The sequence below is a fragment of the Oncorhynchus nerka genome, unplaced genomic scaffold (genome assembly GCF_034236695.1).
Source record: "Oncorhynchus nerka isolate Pitt River unplaced genomic scaffold, Oner_Uvic_2.0 unplaced_scaffold_2270, whole genome shotgun sequence".
NCBI lineage: Eukaryota > Metazoa > Chordata > Actinopteri > Salmoniformes > Salmonidae > Oncorhynchus > Oncorhynchus nerka.
Genome location: NW_027039027.1, coordinates 1 through 19,162, shown reverse-complemented (window position 1 = coordinate 19,162; position 19,162 = coordinate 1). Strand labels below are relative to the sequence as shown.

At 49.2% G+C, this 19,162-nt stretch overlaps 1 pseudogene; it reads left to right on the top strand.

Annotated features, from left to right (window-relative positions):
* The window catches only part of LOC135567258 (SRC kinase signaling inhibitor 1-like), a 39,243-nt pseudogene extending 20,140 nt beyond the window's left edge, over positions 1–19,103 (top strand).
* The last annotated feature ends 59 nt before the right edge of the window (positions 19,104–19,162 follow it).

Sequence of the window (19,162 nt, the reverse complement as noted above, 5' to 3'; positions counted from 1 at the left end):
ATAAACAGGAGAGAGAGGTAATTACTGTAGGTTGAGGAAAGACAAACAGGAGAGAGAGATTATTACTGTAGGTTGAGGAAAGACAAACAGGAGAGAGAGATAATTACTGTAGGTTGAGGAAAGACAAACAGGAGAGAGAGATAATTACTGTAGGTTGAGGAAAGACAAACAGGAGAGAGAGATAATTACTGTAGATTGAGGAAAGACAAACAGGAGAGAGAGATAATACTGTAGGCTGAGGAAAGACAAACAGGAGGTAATTACTGTAGGTTGAGGAAAGACAAACAGATAGAGAGATATTACTGTAGGTTGAGGAAAGACAAACAGGAGAGGTAATTACTGTAGGTTGAGGAAAGACAAACAGGAGAGAGAGATTATTACTGTAGGTGAGAAAGACATAAACAGGGAGAGAGATAATTACTGTAGGTTGAGGAAAGACAAACAGGAGAGAGAGATTATTACTGTAGGTTGAGGAAAGACAAACAGGAGAGAGAGATAATTACTGTAGGTTGAGGAAAGACAAACAGGAGAGAGAGATAATTACTGTAGGTTGAGGAAAGACAAACAGGAGAGAGATAATTACTGTAGGTTGAGGAAAGACAAACAGGAGAGAGAGATTATTACTGTAGGTTGAGGAAAGACAAACAGGAGAGAGAGATAATTACTGTAGGTTGAGGAATGACAAACAGGAGAGAGAGATTATTACTGTAGGTTGAGGAAAGACAAACAGGAGAGAGAGATAATTACTGTAGGTTGAGGAAAGACAAACAGGAGAGAGAGATTATTACTGTAGGTTGAGGAAAGACAAACAGGAGAGAGAGATAATTACTGTAGGTTGAGGAAAGACAAACAGGAGAGAGAGATAATTACTGTAGGTTGAGGAAAGACAAACAGGAGAGGTAATTACTGTAGGTTGAGGAAAGACAAACAGGAGAGAGAGATTATTACTGTAGGTTGAGGAAAGACAAACAGGAGAGGTAATTACTGTAGGTTGAGGAAAGACAAACAGGAGAGAGAGATTATTACTGTAGGTTGAGGAAAGACATAAACAGGAGAGAGAGATAATTACTGTAGGTTGAGGAAAGACAAACAGGAGAGAGATTATTACTGTAGGTTGAGGAAAGACAAACAGGAGAGAGATAATTACTGTAGGTTGAGGAAAGACAAACAGGAGAGAGAGATAATTACTGTAGGTTGAGAAAGACAAACAGGAGAGAGAGATAATTACTGTAGGTTGAGGAAAGACAAAACATGAGAGAGAGATTATTACTGTAGGTTGAGGAAAGACAAACAGGAGAGAGATAATTACTGTAGGTTAGAGGAAAGACAAACAGAGAGAGAGATTATTACTGTAGGTTGAGGAAAGACAAACAGGAGAGAGCGATAATTACTGTAGGTTGAGGGAAAGACAAACAGGAGAGAGAGATTATTACTGTAGGTTGAGGAAAGACAAACAGGAGAGAGAGATAATTACTGTAGGTTGAGGAAAGACAAACAGGAGAGAGAGATAATTACTGTAGGTTGAGGAAAGACAAACAGGAGAGAGAGATAATTACTGTAGGTTGAGGAAAGACATAAACAGGAGAGAGATAATTACTGTAGGTTGAGGAAAGACAAACAGGAGAGAGAGATTATTACTGTAGGTTGAGGAAAGACAAACAGGTGAGAGAGAGATAATTACTGTAGGTTGAGGAAAGACAAACAGGAGAGAGAGATTATTACTGTAGGTTGAGGAAAGACAAACAGGAGAGAGAGATAATTACTGTAGGTTGTGGAAAGACATAAACAGAGAGAGAGGAATTGAAAAAGTGGGAGATGCAGAGTAAAAATCAGGCAGAATATAAAGTTTTAGACCATCCAGGCAAGCGGTGGAGGAGAGAAGAAAGAACCTGTGGTGGATGAGGAAATTCTCACATTCATTCCAATGAACCAGAGTGGTTTAATCTCCTTGCTTTCTCTCACTTCTTCAATAGAGAAGAAATGGATATGTGCAGATATGGAGAAGTGCTTAATACCAGCTCTTTGTAATCCAGTGGGTTTTAGTTGGGCTGGTTAAAAGGAGGCTCAGAGGTTCTCTTAGGCGAGTGGAAGGAGAAGAAAGAAACAATAAGGCTGGACTAGGCCTCTTTTAAGCTCTTTCATTTTCAGTTATTACACTCCTAAGGTGACAGTCAATACATGTAGGCAATGCACCCTCCTATAAGCCTTACTGTACTCTTGGATAGAGCCATTATAGACTTCAATCTGCGTGTTGATTGTGTGCTGGTATTTGATGTGGGCTTGCGATGATAGGCCAGGGCTGCCTGAACTGTCAATGTCAGCGTGTGATTTCCTATCCTCGATTGTCAGCCTGGCTGAGGGAGCACAGCGTTTTCATCCACTGGTATCCACATGGTAACCTACCTCCACCCCGTCCCTGATGTCGTTTCAGAGGGATCTGGTGTACCACGTCCCGAAGTCCTCCCCCTGCCCGCCCCCGCCTCAACACCCTGCCCTCCTCCTCCGCCTCTCCCCCATCCGGCTCCCCATCCCGCTCCCGTCTGTCTTACAGCGGGGGTCGGCCCCCCTCCTTTGCCGGGCCGGGTAGTCACCCCCAGCTACAACAACACTCCCAGCACCAGCAGCACCCCCAGCAGCACCAGCCCCAGCACTCCCACCACCCTGGAGCGGCTCCCACCACGGGAGCCCCAACGCCGGCCTATCCTCCTCCCTAGTGCCATCCTGGAGCGCCGTGACGTCAAGCCCGGCGAGGAGGTTTCTGGGAAGAACATGATGCTGGTGAAGGAGGGGCTGTACGCCGACCCCTACAGCCTGGTACACGAGGGCCGCCTCAGCATCGCCTCCACACAGTCGCTGGCTGCCATTGGAGACCCCTTCGGCTTCCCCGTGTCTGGTGGGCTGTACCGCCGCGGCTCTGTGCGCTCCCTCAGCACCTACTCTGCTGCCGCCCTGCAGGGGAGCTGGAGGATGCCCTGTACAAGCCTGGAGGTCCCCTCTACTCCGACTCCTATTCCTCAGCCACACTGGGCATGGGCTTCCGCATGCCCCCTCCTCCCCACAGAAGATCCCTGATATGCAGCTGAGGGACAGGGGGACTCGTACTCTAGCTCCCCCAGCCGAGCCTCTCCGGTCAGGCAGAACTTCCGCAAGGACTCAGCCTCCTCTTCCGTGTTTGTGGAGAGCCCCAAGTCCAGGCCCAGCTCCAGCTCTGACCCTCTGGTCCTGCAGGCCGGGCCAGGAGGGGACGGGAGCAGGTTTGCACCCGGATACAGCTCCCCACTCCATGGAGAGACTTCTGAGTCCAGGTGAGTGTGTGAGTGTGTGTGTGTGTGTGTATGTGTGGTTTGATATTTCATGCTTCCTCTATACAGTAACTGTTTCACTAGGTGTTTTCTAGTGTATACTAGTATGTTTTGACGTTACTGTGGGATGTGTGGGTGCACCAGCTTCCATGTTGGTGTGTGTGTGTGAGTGAACCTAACTGACCAGCGTGTGTTAACCTACTGGCTTTCTCCAGGGACCGTGCTGGACCGTCTGGACCGTATGGAGGCCATGGAGAAACAGATAGCCAGTCTGACAGGCCTGGTTCAGAGTGTACTGACCAAAGCACCCGACAGTGACACCACGTAAGACCCCCTTAAGAGCCCAAACACACAGAGCCAATCATAGATGTATATGCTACTACAGCAGTAGACCATGACAGGACGAGCACAGAAATACATGACTGGTCTCAGGATGCTATATCGTTGTTTAATAGACCAGAATACGTTCAAGTACATTATTACAGTATAGTAGCACTGTACATGATTATAGTACAGGTGTTGGCATTAGCACTGTAATTGGCTGGTAATAGTCACCTTGCCCTGTGGCCAGTATAAAGCACTCTGTAGTGTAAGTACATCATGCGTAAGTATAGTACAGGTGTTGGCATTAGCACTGTAATTGCCTTGCCCTGTGGCCCTCCTCAGATGCGGCCTACTGCGTCTCTGCATGATGGCGGGCTGCCCTCCGGACCAGGGCTCGGAGTTCTCACGGCCCTTCCCTTTCTCTTCCAGCGAGAAGACCGAATCCAACAGCGACGGCTCCGCCACTGGAAGTGAGTACCACGCCTAAAGTTGTAGCTCAAACTAGATTGAGGTGAATTGAGTTTTAGTTTGATCTTGTAGTCAGACTGCGTACCGTCCTGTTAACCATTTACAATAGTTCAAGTTGAGCTTAGTTTTCAGATCAGTTTTCAGACCACTAGGCCTAGTGGTTAGAGAGTTGGACTAGTAACCGAAAGGTTGCAAGTTCAAATCCCCGAGCTGACAAGGTACAAATCTGTCGTTCTGCCCCTGAACAGGCAGTTAACCCACTGTTCCTAGGCCGTCATTGAAAATAAGAATTTGTTCTTAACTGACTTGCCTAGTTAAATAAAAAGGTAAAATAAAAAATCAATTTACCATTGGGCCAGGCATAGACCTGTTATTTTAACAGATAAGATGGCTCCTGGTCTTTAAACCTCAACAGACATTGAATGACATCTCCCTCAACTCGCAACCTAGACACAAACCCTTCCCTCTGTCCCTGCTTCCTCTAATATCTCTCTCTTACTCTCACATTTCCTTCCCTTTCTTCTTCTGTTGTATTTCTCTTTTCTCTCACTCCCTCTCTCTCTCCAGATCTCTTTCTTCCCCTGTTCCTCATGCCTCCGTTTAGCATGAGTGAGTCTGCATAGACTTGCTGTTCAATGGCCAGACCTTCAAAGGGCCAGCGAAAAGACACGTACTGCCTTTGATGCCTCTCCTTGACATGAAATAACACCAGAAAAAATAAAGCTGTTAAATTAGCCATTTTTCTCTCAGCAATAGTCGATAGAGGAAGTGTCCAGGGGTCCACATTTGCCCTTGGCAATGTAAACCTTGAAGATTACTCCCAGTTTTCCTCCACTCTCTCTTCTCTCTCTTTATCTTTGGTTAACTGGCTCACTGCTTCTGTGTTACAGCTGGACGGCTGAAGCGGAAAGGTAGTTTCGACTCTTCTTCCTTCCCTCTTCTCTTCTATCTCTCCTCTCATCTCTCTGCCCCTGGTTGGGTGTCTGGTGTTGTCACAGGTCCAGATATTGGTGGTGATGTGTCTCTTTTCTTATGTTCCCTTTGGTTGGTTACCTAGAGGTCAGGTCTGTCTATACTCCTCTCTACCCCCCACCGTCTCTGGTCCTGTCTTGTTGGTCCCTTACTCATTCTGGGTCTGTCTGGATGTTCATACATCTGAGATTCAGAAGGATATTCTCCTCGCACCATCAACAGGCTCTCTCTGTTCGTTTTCAGTCTACCTCTGTCCAGGAACTGAGCTGGGATCCTTTACCTGTGCTCCCAAGACTGCGTGTGGAACTGTGTGTGTGTGTGTGTGTGTGTGTGTGTGCGTGCATGTATCTTCTGTTGTGTGTCAGATGTCTTTATACATACAGCATTGTAAATAACCCAGTTTCCTCTAACTTCCTCATAACCTGTGTTCTGTCCTGTGATTGTCAGCTCTGACGCCGTCGGCCCCGCTGGCTCTGATGCCCCCCCCTCCCACCGGAGACAGCCAGGTCACCACCGTCACCCGGCTGCAGATGCAGCTTCACCTCCACGACCTGCAGCAGAACGCCACCGACCTGCGCAAACAACTCTCCCAGCTCCGCAAGATGCAGGTGAAAACGCCTGGGCCTACTCTCAATGCATCGATTAGTACGGCTGTTTACACCAACACACTCACATGCAAACATACACACACTCACATGCAAACATACAAACACTCACATGCAAACATACACACACTCACATGCAAACATACACACACTCACATGCAAACATACAAACACTCACATGCAAACATACACACACTCACATGCAAACATACACACACTCACATGCAAACATACAAACACTCACATGCAAACATACACACACTCACATGCAAACATATACACACTCACATGCAAACATACACACACTCACATGCAAACATACAAACACCTCACATGCAAACATATACACACCAAACATATACACACTCACATGCAAACATACACACACTCACATGCAAACATACACACACTCACATGCAAACATATACACACTCACATGCAAACATACACACACTCACATGCAAACATACACACACTCACATGCAAACATATACACACTCACATGCAAACATACTCACATGCAAACATATACACACTCACATGCAAACATACACACACTCACATGCAAACATACACACACTCACATGCAAACATACACACACTCACATGCAAACATATACACACTCACATGCAAACATATACACACTCACATGCATACATACATACACACACTCACATGCATACATACATACACACACTCACATGCATACATACACACACACACTCACATGCATACATACACACACACACACGCACTCACATGCATACATACACACACTCACATGCATACATACACACACTCACATGCATACATACATACACACACATACATACATACATACACACACACACACACACACACACAATAATGAACCAGATGTCTTCTTCTACAACACATTTAGGTCATAGTATGCTTTGAGGATGTTTGCGATGCGAGACATTGGAGGATTAAAGTTGCCGTATGTGTTGGTACTAAGAGTTAAGACCCGAGCCTAGTGGATATCCCTGTGAAGATGGACGCAGCATCAGATAATGGAAAGAAATGAAACCATTCAACGTCTCCGCTGTGACTCCCTGCGGTACCATGGTTACAGGCTGAGGAGAGAAGAGAATCGTCCTGTCGGTGTCTTAACCCTCTGGAGGGGGGGGTGGAAGTGGTTGCTCTAACACATCAGATCAGTGGAGAAAAGAAATGAAGTGTGGAGGATATGGCGTATGTGATTTAGGGACAGCGCAGGGCCGTTCAACAGTCTGCCCTGTCTGTCTCTTCCTTTAGAGAGAGTTTATGAAACATAACAGTGGACACAGTCAGTGGTCCAGTCCACTTCATGCATCGTTAAGCTCTCCCTTAGGGCCCAGCTCAATGGCTCATGAATCCTGGGTTTTGTAGTTTTATAGCCTGTGATTTCCTCAACATACAACTGGTGCGCACAGAGAGGCACAGCAGCAGTACCTGCACCAACTCTCTTCTGATGAGGAACTGGGTTTAAGTGGTGGGATTTATTGTTGGAGAAAGAATACACTGAGTGTACAAAACATTATGCATACCTGCTCTTTCCACAACATAGACTGACAAGGTGAATCCAGGTGAAAGCTATGATCCCTTATTGATGTCACCTGTTAGATCCACTTCAATCAGTGTAGATGAAGGGGAGGAGACAAGTTAAATAAAGATTTTTAAGCCTTGAGACGATTGAGACATGGCTTGTGTGTCTGTGCCATTCAGAGGCTGAATGGGCAAGACAAAATAAGTGCCTATGAACGGGGTATGGTAGTACTGTAGGTGCCAGGTTCAAGAACTGCAACGCTGATGGGTTTTTCACGCTCAACAGTTTCCCATGTGTATCAACAACCACCCGAAGGATGTCCAGACAACTTGATACAACTGTGGGAACTATTGAAGTCAACGGGGGCAGCATCCCTGTGGAACGCTCTCGACACCTTGTAGAGTCCGTGCCCCGATGAATTGAGGCTGTTCTGAGGATAAAAGACACGGGTGGAGAGGAGTAAAGTGGTAAATGGAAGCCAAATGCAGCACAATGGGACTAGAGAGTAGTAATAATGTCAGTCATTTACCTGTGTGGGAGCCCAAGCCTGACTCCTAACCTCTGACCCGCCCCGTTGCCCATGGAGACGGCCCCAGGCCTGAATAATACATGATGCTCATGAATTATGTAGAGCGAGAGAGAGAAGGGAGAGGAAGGGTGAACGTGGTAGAGGTAGCGTAATGCAGAGAAAGGAACAGAAAGAGAGTAGAAATGTTTTCATTGTGACTGCTGTGGCTGGATGAGAATAAATGGGGTTTTAATGCATTTCTTCTATTGGGGCAAATCAGAAGTAATGCTGCAGAGCACATTGTTTATACTGTTGTTCAGTTTGATTCCCTGGAACATAAAAGCAATCCATGATTAACTTCCCTTGCTAAGCAGGTGCTTTCATCTCAGTAGTGGTTGTTTTGCATTATGACAGGTTCCATTCATAGTTCTGGATGTGTCTTGAATTTTACAGTAGGATTTAGAGGTCCCTACTAGTGCAATTCGCGAACTGGAAACCTGCTGTTTTCTGCCTTATTTTTCCCTGATTGAGACACACGTGCACACACACACACACACACACACACACACAGCACACAGCACCGTGATGGGTTCCATCATCAGCTAATCACATTCTGTTAGCAGGGGAGACAGGTTGGCTCAGACAGGAGCGCTGGCGCATCAGAACGCCCGCAGAGCTCTCAAGGACAGAGCAATCTGTTGTTAATAACACAAACACACACACTCTTTCTCTCTCTCACACACACGGAGAGAGAGATACACACATTGTGGAGGTACAAACTCATGGACAAGGCAGTGCATCCTCATTATTAGACAGACAAGGCCAAAATAGAACACACCATATGCAGTCAAGGGCAGGGCAGTACTGTTCAGACAGACACACACCAGTGTCTCCCAGGTATTCATTTAGAAGCAGCTCTGGTCAACTGTTGCCGCCACACCAAGGAATTAAAAAATAATAATTGGCCTATATATTTTCTAATAATATAATATTTTAGAACTAGAAAATAAAAGCTAAAGCAATGAAGCAAATCAAACAATGAATTTATGAGAAGTTTTTGCATGTCTGCATTACCGACCGGACACGCAGGACACATGCTCAGGGGCCCTGATTGGGGTCCCATTGATTTTGTTTTAATGTTTGAGCATGAGAACACAGGATTAGCCATGGCAAAGCGGAGAATTGCAGGGAATTAGCTTTCACTGCAAAATGTTCTGTCAGCTCCGTTGAAAAATGTATCCAATTTGGTCCAGAAAAAAACGTTTTCATTGCTAATAGTAATAACCGCCTATAACATGGTACTACGCAGGATGTTGGCTCACTGGTGATTCCTTTGCTATCTTGACCTCTACAAGCTCCTTACTGCTCTGGGCAGGACCACCTTGGAGGTGTGTGATACCAAATTTGGAGGAAGGCCTATTGTATTGGCAGATGTGTACCATTAATCATCTGCAGAATTCTCTACTGTTTGACCTCAGACACCCTGTAACCTCTATTACCTACACAATTTGGATACACTGATTTCTGCTACAAGGGCTATCATTCAGAACACTATTAGTTACACAATATAATCTTGTTTAAACCATTCAGTATTGTGTGTGTGTGTGTGTGTGTGCGTGCGTGTGCGTGTGCAGCCCAGAACCAGGACAGTGTGAAGACGCTGCTGAAAAGAACGGAGAAGGAGCTGAAAGTGCGTGTGAGTGACGTCTGAGGAAGCAGGGAGGACCCTCTGCAGCGACAGCGCTCTCCTGGTGGAAGAGGAGAGACTCAAATACCTCAACGAGGAGGAGTTTATCATCCAGCAGCTCCAGTCAGTACTCACCTGGTCACGGAATCATTCCTTCCTTAAGATCCGTTTGTTGAATGACTGACTGACTGACTGACTGACTGACTGACTGACTGACTGACTGACTGACTGACTGACTGACTGACTGACTGACTGACTGACTGACTGATTCATATGGTTGTACTAAGGCAGTAATACAGGCCGTCCTACTGTTAACACAAACAATCCCCATGGGTGCCCAGACACTGCCAGGTTTAGCAAAGAGTGTGTAACTTTTATATGAGTGGACATTGTTGAATGAATCATTTGCCTCGTTAGATCATCGCTGTTAATCTAGGCTTGTTATTAACCGTTGCTAACAGCCATTTTATTTCTACCAATTTGATTGGCCATATGGCTTCAGGCTGATTTACTTGACATCATTAAGTTGATTTTCATTAGTGGTTTTGCTTCGTCAGCCTGTGCCTGTGTGTGTGTGTGTGCGTGTGTGTGTGTGTGTGTGTGCCAGCGTTCGTGTGTGTGTCCAGACTGTGTGTATGTCTCTCCATCAAATCTTGTGGTTCTCTCGCTTCGACACACACACACCACAGTTGTGTGGCCATTCTCAGTAGAACATTGCAGTCCTCATAACACAAACATGTTCATGTTAACTGTGAAGGCCTTGTGTTGACACGTCTCTCCTGTGTTGTCTCCCAGTGACCTGGAGAAGTCCGTGGAGGATATCCAGAAGGGTCTGCCTGTCAATCACAAACTGGTGACTGGTTCAGGAGCTGGAGGAGAAGGCCTCACTTCTGAGGAAACTAGGAGAGACACTCACAGAGCTCAAGAGTAAGTTACTCCCTGATACACTGATCACTCACCGACACACTGACATGGTCTCATACACTGCTCACTCACAGACACACTGACATGGTCTCATACACTGCTCACTCCAGACACACTGACATGGTCTCATACACTGATCACTCTGAGACACACTCACCTGGTCTGATACACTCATCACACTGTAGACACTGTGACAATCACAGACACACATCAGTCTCAAACATCCAGACATCACAATCACCACTCTCAGAATCAGACTCCGTTGCAACTCATGATGTTAATATGTAGTGTCCCTCTCTCTCCCTGTCCCCCTCCAGACCAGTTCCCCAGTCTGCAGAGTAAGATGCGGGTGGTGTTGAGGGTGGAGGTGGAAGCCGTCAAGTTCCTGAAGGAGGAGCCACACAGACTGGACGCCCTGCTGAAACGATGCAAGAGCGTCACTGACACACTGACCACTATGCGCAGGTACGACCCAACACACTGACCGCCATTCGCAGGTACGACCCAACACTGACCACTATGCGCAGGTACAACCCAACACACTGACCACCATGCGCAGGTACGACCCAACACACCGACCTCTCTACGCAGGTACGACCCAACACACTGACCGCCATGCGCAGGTACGACCCAACACACTGACCGCCATGCGCAGGTACGACCCAACACACTGACCGTTTATGCGCAGGTACGACCCAACACCACTGACCGCCATGCGAGGTACGACCCAACACACTGACCGCCTGCGCAGGTACGACCCAACACACTGACCCGCCATGCGCAGGTCGCGCCGACCCAACACACTGACCCCGCCATGCAGGTGCGACTCCAACACACTGACCGCCATCGCAGGTACCCAACACGCGAACACGACTGACCGCCATGCGCAGGTGCGACCCAACACACTGACCGCCATGCGCAGGCACGACCCAACACACTGACCGCCATGCGCAGGTATGACCCAACACACTGACCGCCATGCAGGTACGACCCAACACACTGACCGCCTGCGCAGGTACGACCCAACACACTGACCGCCTGACGAGGTAATGCGACCCAACACACTGACCGCCATCGCATGCGACCCAACACACCGGTATACCCAACACACTGACCGCCATCGCGCAGGTACGACCTAACACACTGACCGCCATGCGCAGGTATGACCCAACACACTGACCGTTTATGCGCGGGTACGACACCTATGCGCGGAATGCGACACGGGCCGCCATCGCCGCAGGTACGACCCAACACACTGACCGCCATGCGCAGGTACGACCCAACACACCGACCTCTCTACGCAGGTACGACCCAACACACTGACCGCCATGCGCAGGTACGACCCAACACACTGACCGCCATGCGCAGGTACGACCCAACACACTGACCGTTTATGCGCAGGTACGACCCAACACACTGACCGCCATGCGCAGGTACGACCCAACACACTGACCGCCATGCGCAGGTACGACCCAACACACTGACCGCCATGCGCAGGTACGACCCAACACACTGACCACCTTTCGCAGGTACGACCCAACACACTGACCGCCATGCGCAGGTATGACCCAACACACTGACCGCCATGCGCAGGTACGACCCAACACACTGACCGCCATGCGCAGGTACGACCCAACACACTGACCTCCTTTCGCAGGTACGACCCAACACACTGACCGCCATGCGCAGGTACGACCCAACACACTGACCGCCATGCGCAGGTATGACCCAACACACTGACCGCCATGCGCAGGTATGACCCAACACACTGACCGCCATGCGCAGGTATGACCCAACACACTGACCAGTGACCACCTTTCGCAGGTAGGCTACAGCCCACCACACACTGACCATCATTGAAACATCGACACCGATCCAACGTCACAGGTACCTGAACGATGTGTAACTCAAGAGTCTGCATTGTCTAGCCACAGCCCATCAGCACTGAACACATACTGGCCGATATACAGACGTTACTGGCATCGCCTGACACTGGCTGTGTTTGTGTGGTCAGGCAAGTGAACGAGGGTGTATGGAAGAAGCAGGAGGACTTCCCCAAGCACAGCAGTGAGGACTTCCGTAAGAGTTCTGACTTTGACAAGCCCACCAGCCCCCCTCTCAACCTCAGTGACCTGAGGGGCGGCAGCAGCCTGTCTAACTGGAGCCCCCACTCCAGCCACAGTCACGGTCATGGACACAGCCACCCCTCCTCTGGCCCTCACAGGGACACTCATCCCCCTGTGCCTCACAAGGGCCGGGCCCTGGAAGAGCTGGCCAACCGCGCTGCCGCTGATAAGGCTGTGTCTGTGGAGGTTCGACTGGTAAGGAACCCTTCTGTTACTCCATTCTAGTGTTGGTCTTAGTTGTCCTGGTCCTAGCATTGGTATGATGACACATTATCTTAGGTTTTGGAGGAGAGTGTGCGTAGGCCTTGAAATTGAGGTCTACAAGTGGCACGGATGTCTGCACATGTGTGAGTGAGTGTCCGTGCATTCTGCTAGGGAGGCTCATAATAAGAGCTGGAACGGAGGCGAATGCAATGGTATCAAACACACAGAGACACATGTTTGATGTGTTTGATGCCATTCCACTGATTCCACTCCAGTCATTACCACAAGACCGTCCTCCCCCAATTAAGGTGCCACCAACCTGGCACCTTAATTGGAAGCGGCAGGTAACCTAGTGGTTAGAGCATTGGACTAGTAATCGGAAGGTTACAAGTTCAAATCCCCGAGCTGACAAGGTACAAATCTGTCGTTCTGCCCCTGAACAGGCGGTTAACCCACTGTTCCTAGGCCGTCATGAAAATAAGAATTTGTTTCTTAACTGACTTGCCTAGTAAAATAAAGGTAATTTTATTTTTTATTTTTAAAAGACCTCCTGTGGTGAGTGTTGGTGTCTGTGTGTGTGCGTCTGTGTGTGTGCGTCTGTGTCTGTGTCTGTGTGTGTGCGTCTGTGTGTCTGTGTGCGTGCATGTGTCTGTGTGCGTGCGTGTGTCTGTGTGTGAATACAATAACCCTCCTGTGCTATATCTCTCTATGGTTCCCCAGGCAGCAGAGCGGGACTGGGAGGAGAAGCGGGCCAGTCTGACCCAGTACAGTGCTCAAGACATCAACCGTCTGCTGGAGGAGACCCAGGCTGAGCTGATGAAGGCCATCCCAGACCTGGACTTTGCCGCCAAGCAGATCAGCAAGCCTCCTCCAACACACCCTCCCAGTCTCAGATCACCCAGAGTGGGGGAGGGACCCCAGATTTCCAGCCTACCAGAAGCCCCAACCGCCACACACAAGCTCTCGGGGAAGGAACCTGGCTCCAGACGTGGTTCTGGTAAGGATACATCAGACCTCTCCTTACCCAACAGAGTGGCGCAGTAGACCAGTTTTGATGTACTGATGGGCAGCAGTGTTTTGTCACATACTCAGCTCCTAGATGTGTCAGTGTCGGCTGTGGTGCCACGTATGAATGTACTGTGTCTGGTTCTCTAGCAGTTGCCCATGGTACTGCCCCTGCCTACCACAGATGCAGAGCAGTTGACAGTGACTCGCTTCTCGCACAGAGAAGCCCTCGAAGTCGCCCCCTCCCCCACCACCTCGACGCAGCTTCCATCATCCCCGGCTGGACTGATCACCCGCAGCGGAGAGACCCTTATCCCGGCAAAGAGCATGAAGGTGACAGAGCATGAGGCATGGATGTATATTCACACAGACACACACATCCTGCCCTAGTTTCTGATCTCCACTATGTATGTGTAAAAGTCGGAGGCGGAGGAGGGGCAGAAGCACAGAAGCCCCATGAAGCTCGACGGATTTCGGTGTCTGAAAACCGCGTCCTCGTCCACCCACTCCCACCATCGCCTGGAGACAAGGAGGAGGGAGAGAAGGAGGACATGATCGCTGCTGAACTGGAGGTACTGTTGTATACCAGCAGGAAATAGTGGATTAATAGTGTTTGCAGAGTTGATATAGTATTCATAGAAGTGGTCCCTGAAGGGTTTTAGAGTAAGGGGAATGGGAAATGTTACTGAAAACGACCACTTCCTCCGCTTCCCTAATTTTGCCGAGAGCGTGTAGCTACACACACACACTCACACTGTTGTAGGCCTCATTAGCTGGCTGCTTGGTGTGTTAGAGAGCATGGTCAGGTCAAAAGCAGCAGGTGCCATATGTTACTCACACCCCAGGCCTCCTCACTGAGACAGGAGAGTCCATTCACTGTGGGTCCAGATTACTGCTGATCACACAGCTTAGTCACACACACACTGCGTGTCACCCAGAGCTCACAGACCAACCCAGCCTGGCCACGTGGACCCAAATGGCGTTGAGTTGTGTGATTGTCTTCGTATGCCCTGCTGGCCACATAGTGAACAATAAATTGGACTGATTATATATATTTTTTACTGTAATTTTTGATAGACCAGTTATGATAATTGATCTTGATATTATGGATAACTTATCCCTAATTGTATTATTTACATTACTTCAACTGTCCCCTCCCCTTCCTCTACCCTTCCCCTGTCAGCTGTTTCAGGAGGGGCCCCCTCGGGCTCAGCCCACCCCCTCCCCTGTCCTGCCCATTTCCCCCGCAGTGGGACCAGCGTGCCCCCCTCAGCCTCGACCTATGGCCCCCAGACCCTGTGCACCAGATAACACCCTCCCTGACCTCGCGAGGGCTTGTGTGGACTGCTGCTTCCTGAGCCTGCCCTCACCTTCCTCTCGTCCCTCCTTCCTCCTCCGAACTAACACTTCCACCCCTCTACCCCCTCCCTCAAATACACACCCATGTTCCATCCCTGATCTCTACACCCTTCCCAGTACACCCCACCCTCACCCTTTTATCTCTATCTGCAGAGTGCTCTCCACAGGGTCTCCTGTCAAACACAGCTGGTCTGGCCAGAATGTACTGACACTATTCTGCTTGGTGCTGTAGGGAAAATAAAGGAGTTTGTACTATTGTTTTAAATGCAGCCCTTTGGTCCAGCACTCCCCCTTGTTCTACACTACCAGCACCACACCCCCGAAACACACTGTCTTCAGACACACCCTATACTGCTTACACACTCACTCCCTGATAGAGTGATCACTCTTCCTTACACACAAAACTTCTCCAGTGACTAGTCTCTCTCTGTGTTGGTTGCAGTGCTCCAAGTCTTGCGTGTGCGTGTGTGTGTGTGTGTGTGCAGTTGTGAAACTCTAAGCTATCACAGCTGTCTAGGCATCGTTGGACTGCTCTGGCCTACAGTGGAAGCAGGGCAATAAGAATGCATACTGGCATCACTCTAGTTAGTGCCCTAATGAGAAGTATTTTAGGGTGATCAGTTACCATTACACTGTTTAGAAAACAATCCTATTTTATCTTATTGAATGTATGCTGGAATATTAATTCTATTCACCCATTCTGTTTAACAGGCACAGAGCACGGCCCTTCCTGGTCCGTCCTTCTCTCCTGTCCCCGGATCGTGCCGACAGAGTGCGTGTCAGTTTCACCCTCTCCCTCAGAAGGCTTTGTCAGAGACTTGACACAGGACCATCAGATGTCCCCAACAGTGAACCAGTCCCAGAGCCAGACTGCTCCTCCCCAGACATCCCCCAAGATCCAGGAGGTCTCTAAGGGGAAGGATCCCGTCAGCCAGCCCCAGAGGAAGCTCTCTCGGCGGGGGGAGCTGAGAATCCTGGAGTCCTTTGAGAAGGAGGAAGAGAGGGAGGAGAGAGAAGAGCTGTCCTTGGTGCTGACTGAGCTGGGGGTGATGGTGATGTCACCCTCGGAGGCTCAGAAGCTCAGCAGGACCTGGGGAGAGGCTCTACAGACACTCACCATCCCACCTCAGCCTTCAGAGGGAAGCACTGAAACCCGTCTGTGTGGGGCTCCACTACTGGTATTCTTCAGGGAGATTGTGACGGTCAGAGAGGCCTACAGGAAGCTGCAGTTACTGCTGGGCAGGGAGGAGGACACAGGGTCATCCAATGTGGTCCCCAAGCCTAGAGCAGGATCTTCTCACAGCAGCCTGAGCAGCAGCCCCAGTACCCTGGGCTCCAGGATAACTCTCTCCCCTGAGCAGCAGGACTCTCTGAGAGAGGTTCTGAGGAGAGGGGTGGAGACAGGGGCCAGGAACCTGACACTCCCTCACAGCACTGGAATAAAGAGCATTCTTGCCACCCTTCCGGAGCCCAGTCAGGACTCTGCAGAAGCAGCAGTGAAACCCAATGGGTCTGCAGGTTGTGAGGAGAGCCAGGCCAGGGAAGAACAGGGACCGAACCCCTGGAAGCAGGGAGAGGACATTAGGAGCAGCACCTACAGGAGGCTGGACAGCCTGGATGAAACCATCCGCGAGCTGGAGAACACCCTGCTGGAGCTCAGTGGCCACCCCACCACAGTGCACCTCTCCCCGCCACTGACACTGCCTTGTCAGAGGCTCCAGACCCAGCCCAGATGCCTGGCACCAGCACCCCAGAGACCAAGAAGCCCCTAGTCCCACCCAAGCCCAAACCCTCCTACACTCCTGCCACGATGACCAAGGTCTATAACGTGCACCCCTGCATAGACTCTGCTCTTTAGAGGGCATGCACTCACTTCTCTCTATCCTCTTCTGTCTTTTTGGCTTTAAGTGTTGGGGTTGCTGTTTCTGCTGAAGCTGAGGCTTTATCTTGTCTTCCTCCTACTGACTTCAGAGGGAATGTGACAGCACATAAATGACCAACCTCACATGGAGTTATACCTCACACCTCCGTTGAACCTCTCAACCTGACAATTCCCACATACAAGTAATCTGTCGTCTGCTCCCTGTGAAAACGGGTCGATTTTGGCAGTCCAAAGGCTTTAAATCTGAAATCTGTTCAACTCGAAGGGGCCTGCGGCAGATGCTCTCCTTCTCTGTACTGTGATTAGTTATGTGGTGCTACTGTCGACTTGGAGACGGGTTGCTCATTGTCTTTTTCATTGATCTTCTGTTTCTACTCTGTAAACCAGGGCAAGTCCAATCTCTGCTGCAATAAACTGTCGTTTCTCTTTCTCTCCCCTCTTTATTCCCCCCCCCCCCCCTCTTCACGTCTTTGTCTTCTCTTTGTCCTTTGCTGCTTCTCTCGTCTCTGTAATCAATTACCAGTTACCTGCATCATCAACTATTATGGCTTTACCTTGAACTTTCTTTCGGCTTATCGACAAACGAAATGTCGAGGCTTGTTTACAAATTGGCCTGAAACTGAATACAGACACACACTGTTGTTTTCATTATCCCATAGTAAATCATTAGCATAGGGCAGACCAGACCTCGGAGGGCTCATTGCATGCTGGGAGTCGGAGTTTGTCATTTCACCTTTAGGGTCAACGCTCCTTGTAAAGCTCCCAAAATGAAGTACATGGTTGAGTAATGCTGATAGATAGACTCAGAGACAGAGAGGTAGACTGTAGCATGGACCACCATGTTGTCTCAGTGTGTACATGGACTTTCATTCAGCCAAGCTACAGTGGAGTGCCAAGCTACAGTGGGGCTTGACTGTCAGGGACTGTTTCTCCTCTCGGCCGTTCAGCTGGAGAAACAGGTCCCGTGGGCTTGACGTGGGGTTTCCTGTGGAGTTGCAGCGTTTTCACGCCTTGTTGCATCACTCTCAGTACTGTAACCACCACTGCCTATAACTGGGTCTCATTAGGCCAATCAGATCCTTCACCCAGGTTCCCTGCTCTACCCCTGAATGATTCATATTAGCATACCATACTGGGTGCTCAGTCTCCTGTAATCAAATGCACTGCCTTTCCTCTTAGCCAATGTGCGTGTGTGGAGGGGGTTGGGGAGTATATAGGATGTGCGCGTGTTGGAGCGAGTGAGTGCGCATTTGCTTTTTGCATATTAGAAGCAGAGAAAATGGTTGAGCCGACGACATCGTATGATGGAGCCCCTGGTGCAGCCACGCTACACACACACCACTTTGAATTTCTCATTTCCATATTCACCTGTTTGTCAGATCTTCTGCAGCCAGTGTGTAATGATGTAGTGAAAGTCAGTGGGGAGGATAGCAGGGAGGTGTTTCAGCGAGGGCTAGAGTGAGGACCCTGATCTTAGGGCTTTCAGCAGCCGGTGGGGGTACTGGGTGAGAGCTTCTATTGAGTCGGTTTATGTCTGATTAAAAGGACTGAAAGGTAAATCTGTTCGTGCTCTGTGACACTTAATACTCACATCTCTCCCCTCTTCTCCTCTCCTTGTCTCCTTCTCCAGGGAGGCAACAGCTCTTCAGCTGTGGGTAAAGGCCACTCCTCGGCTGCCTCCAGACTGAAGCACCTGCAGCAGAGCGGCACAGAGAAGACCAAAACTGGCAAGAGGGAAGACTTCCTCAAGGGCCAGCAGCAGGTACTGTATTCTAGTGAGACTGATCATCTACTACTGACTGCCCCTACCTAACTGACCCCACACCTCCATCTTCTGCACAAGGTAGCCTATTCCACTGTTGTATTAGTGTACCTCCATATCTTGGTGTGACTTCTTAATCCATGGATCGTCAATGGTTTAGCCAGAGCCAATAGTACTACTAGGGTCTTGTTTGATAAAGGGGATATAGATAGTGTATGGAATAGATAGTGTAGTGCACCAGGGCACCTGAAGGTTTTGAAGGATGTTGGGTTATAAATTGGGAGATGCAAGGGGACCCAGGGGAGACGGGGAAATGGAACTGTTCAGCCGTGTCAGAACAAAGTCGAGCTGAGAGAGAACTTTCTTCTCCAGTGCAGGCAGGAGTCATGTCAATGAAATAAGCTTTAATGTCAATGTTATTTGAAAAATACCGGAGCACTGAAGTGCACCTAAACCCCTCTCCACGCTAAAAATACTTTGATTGGGA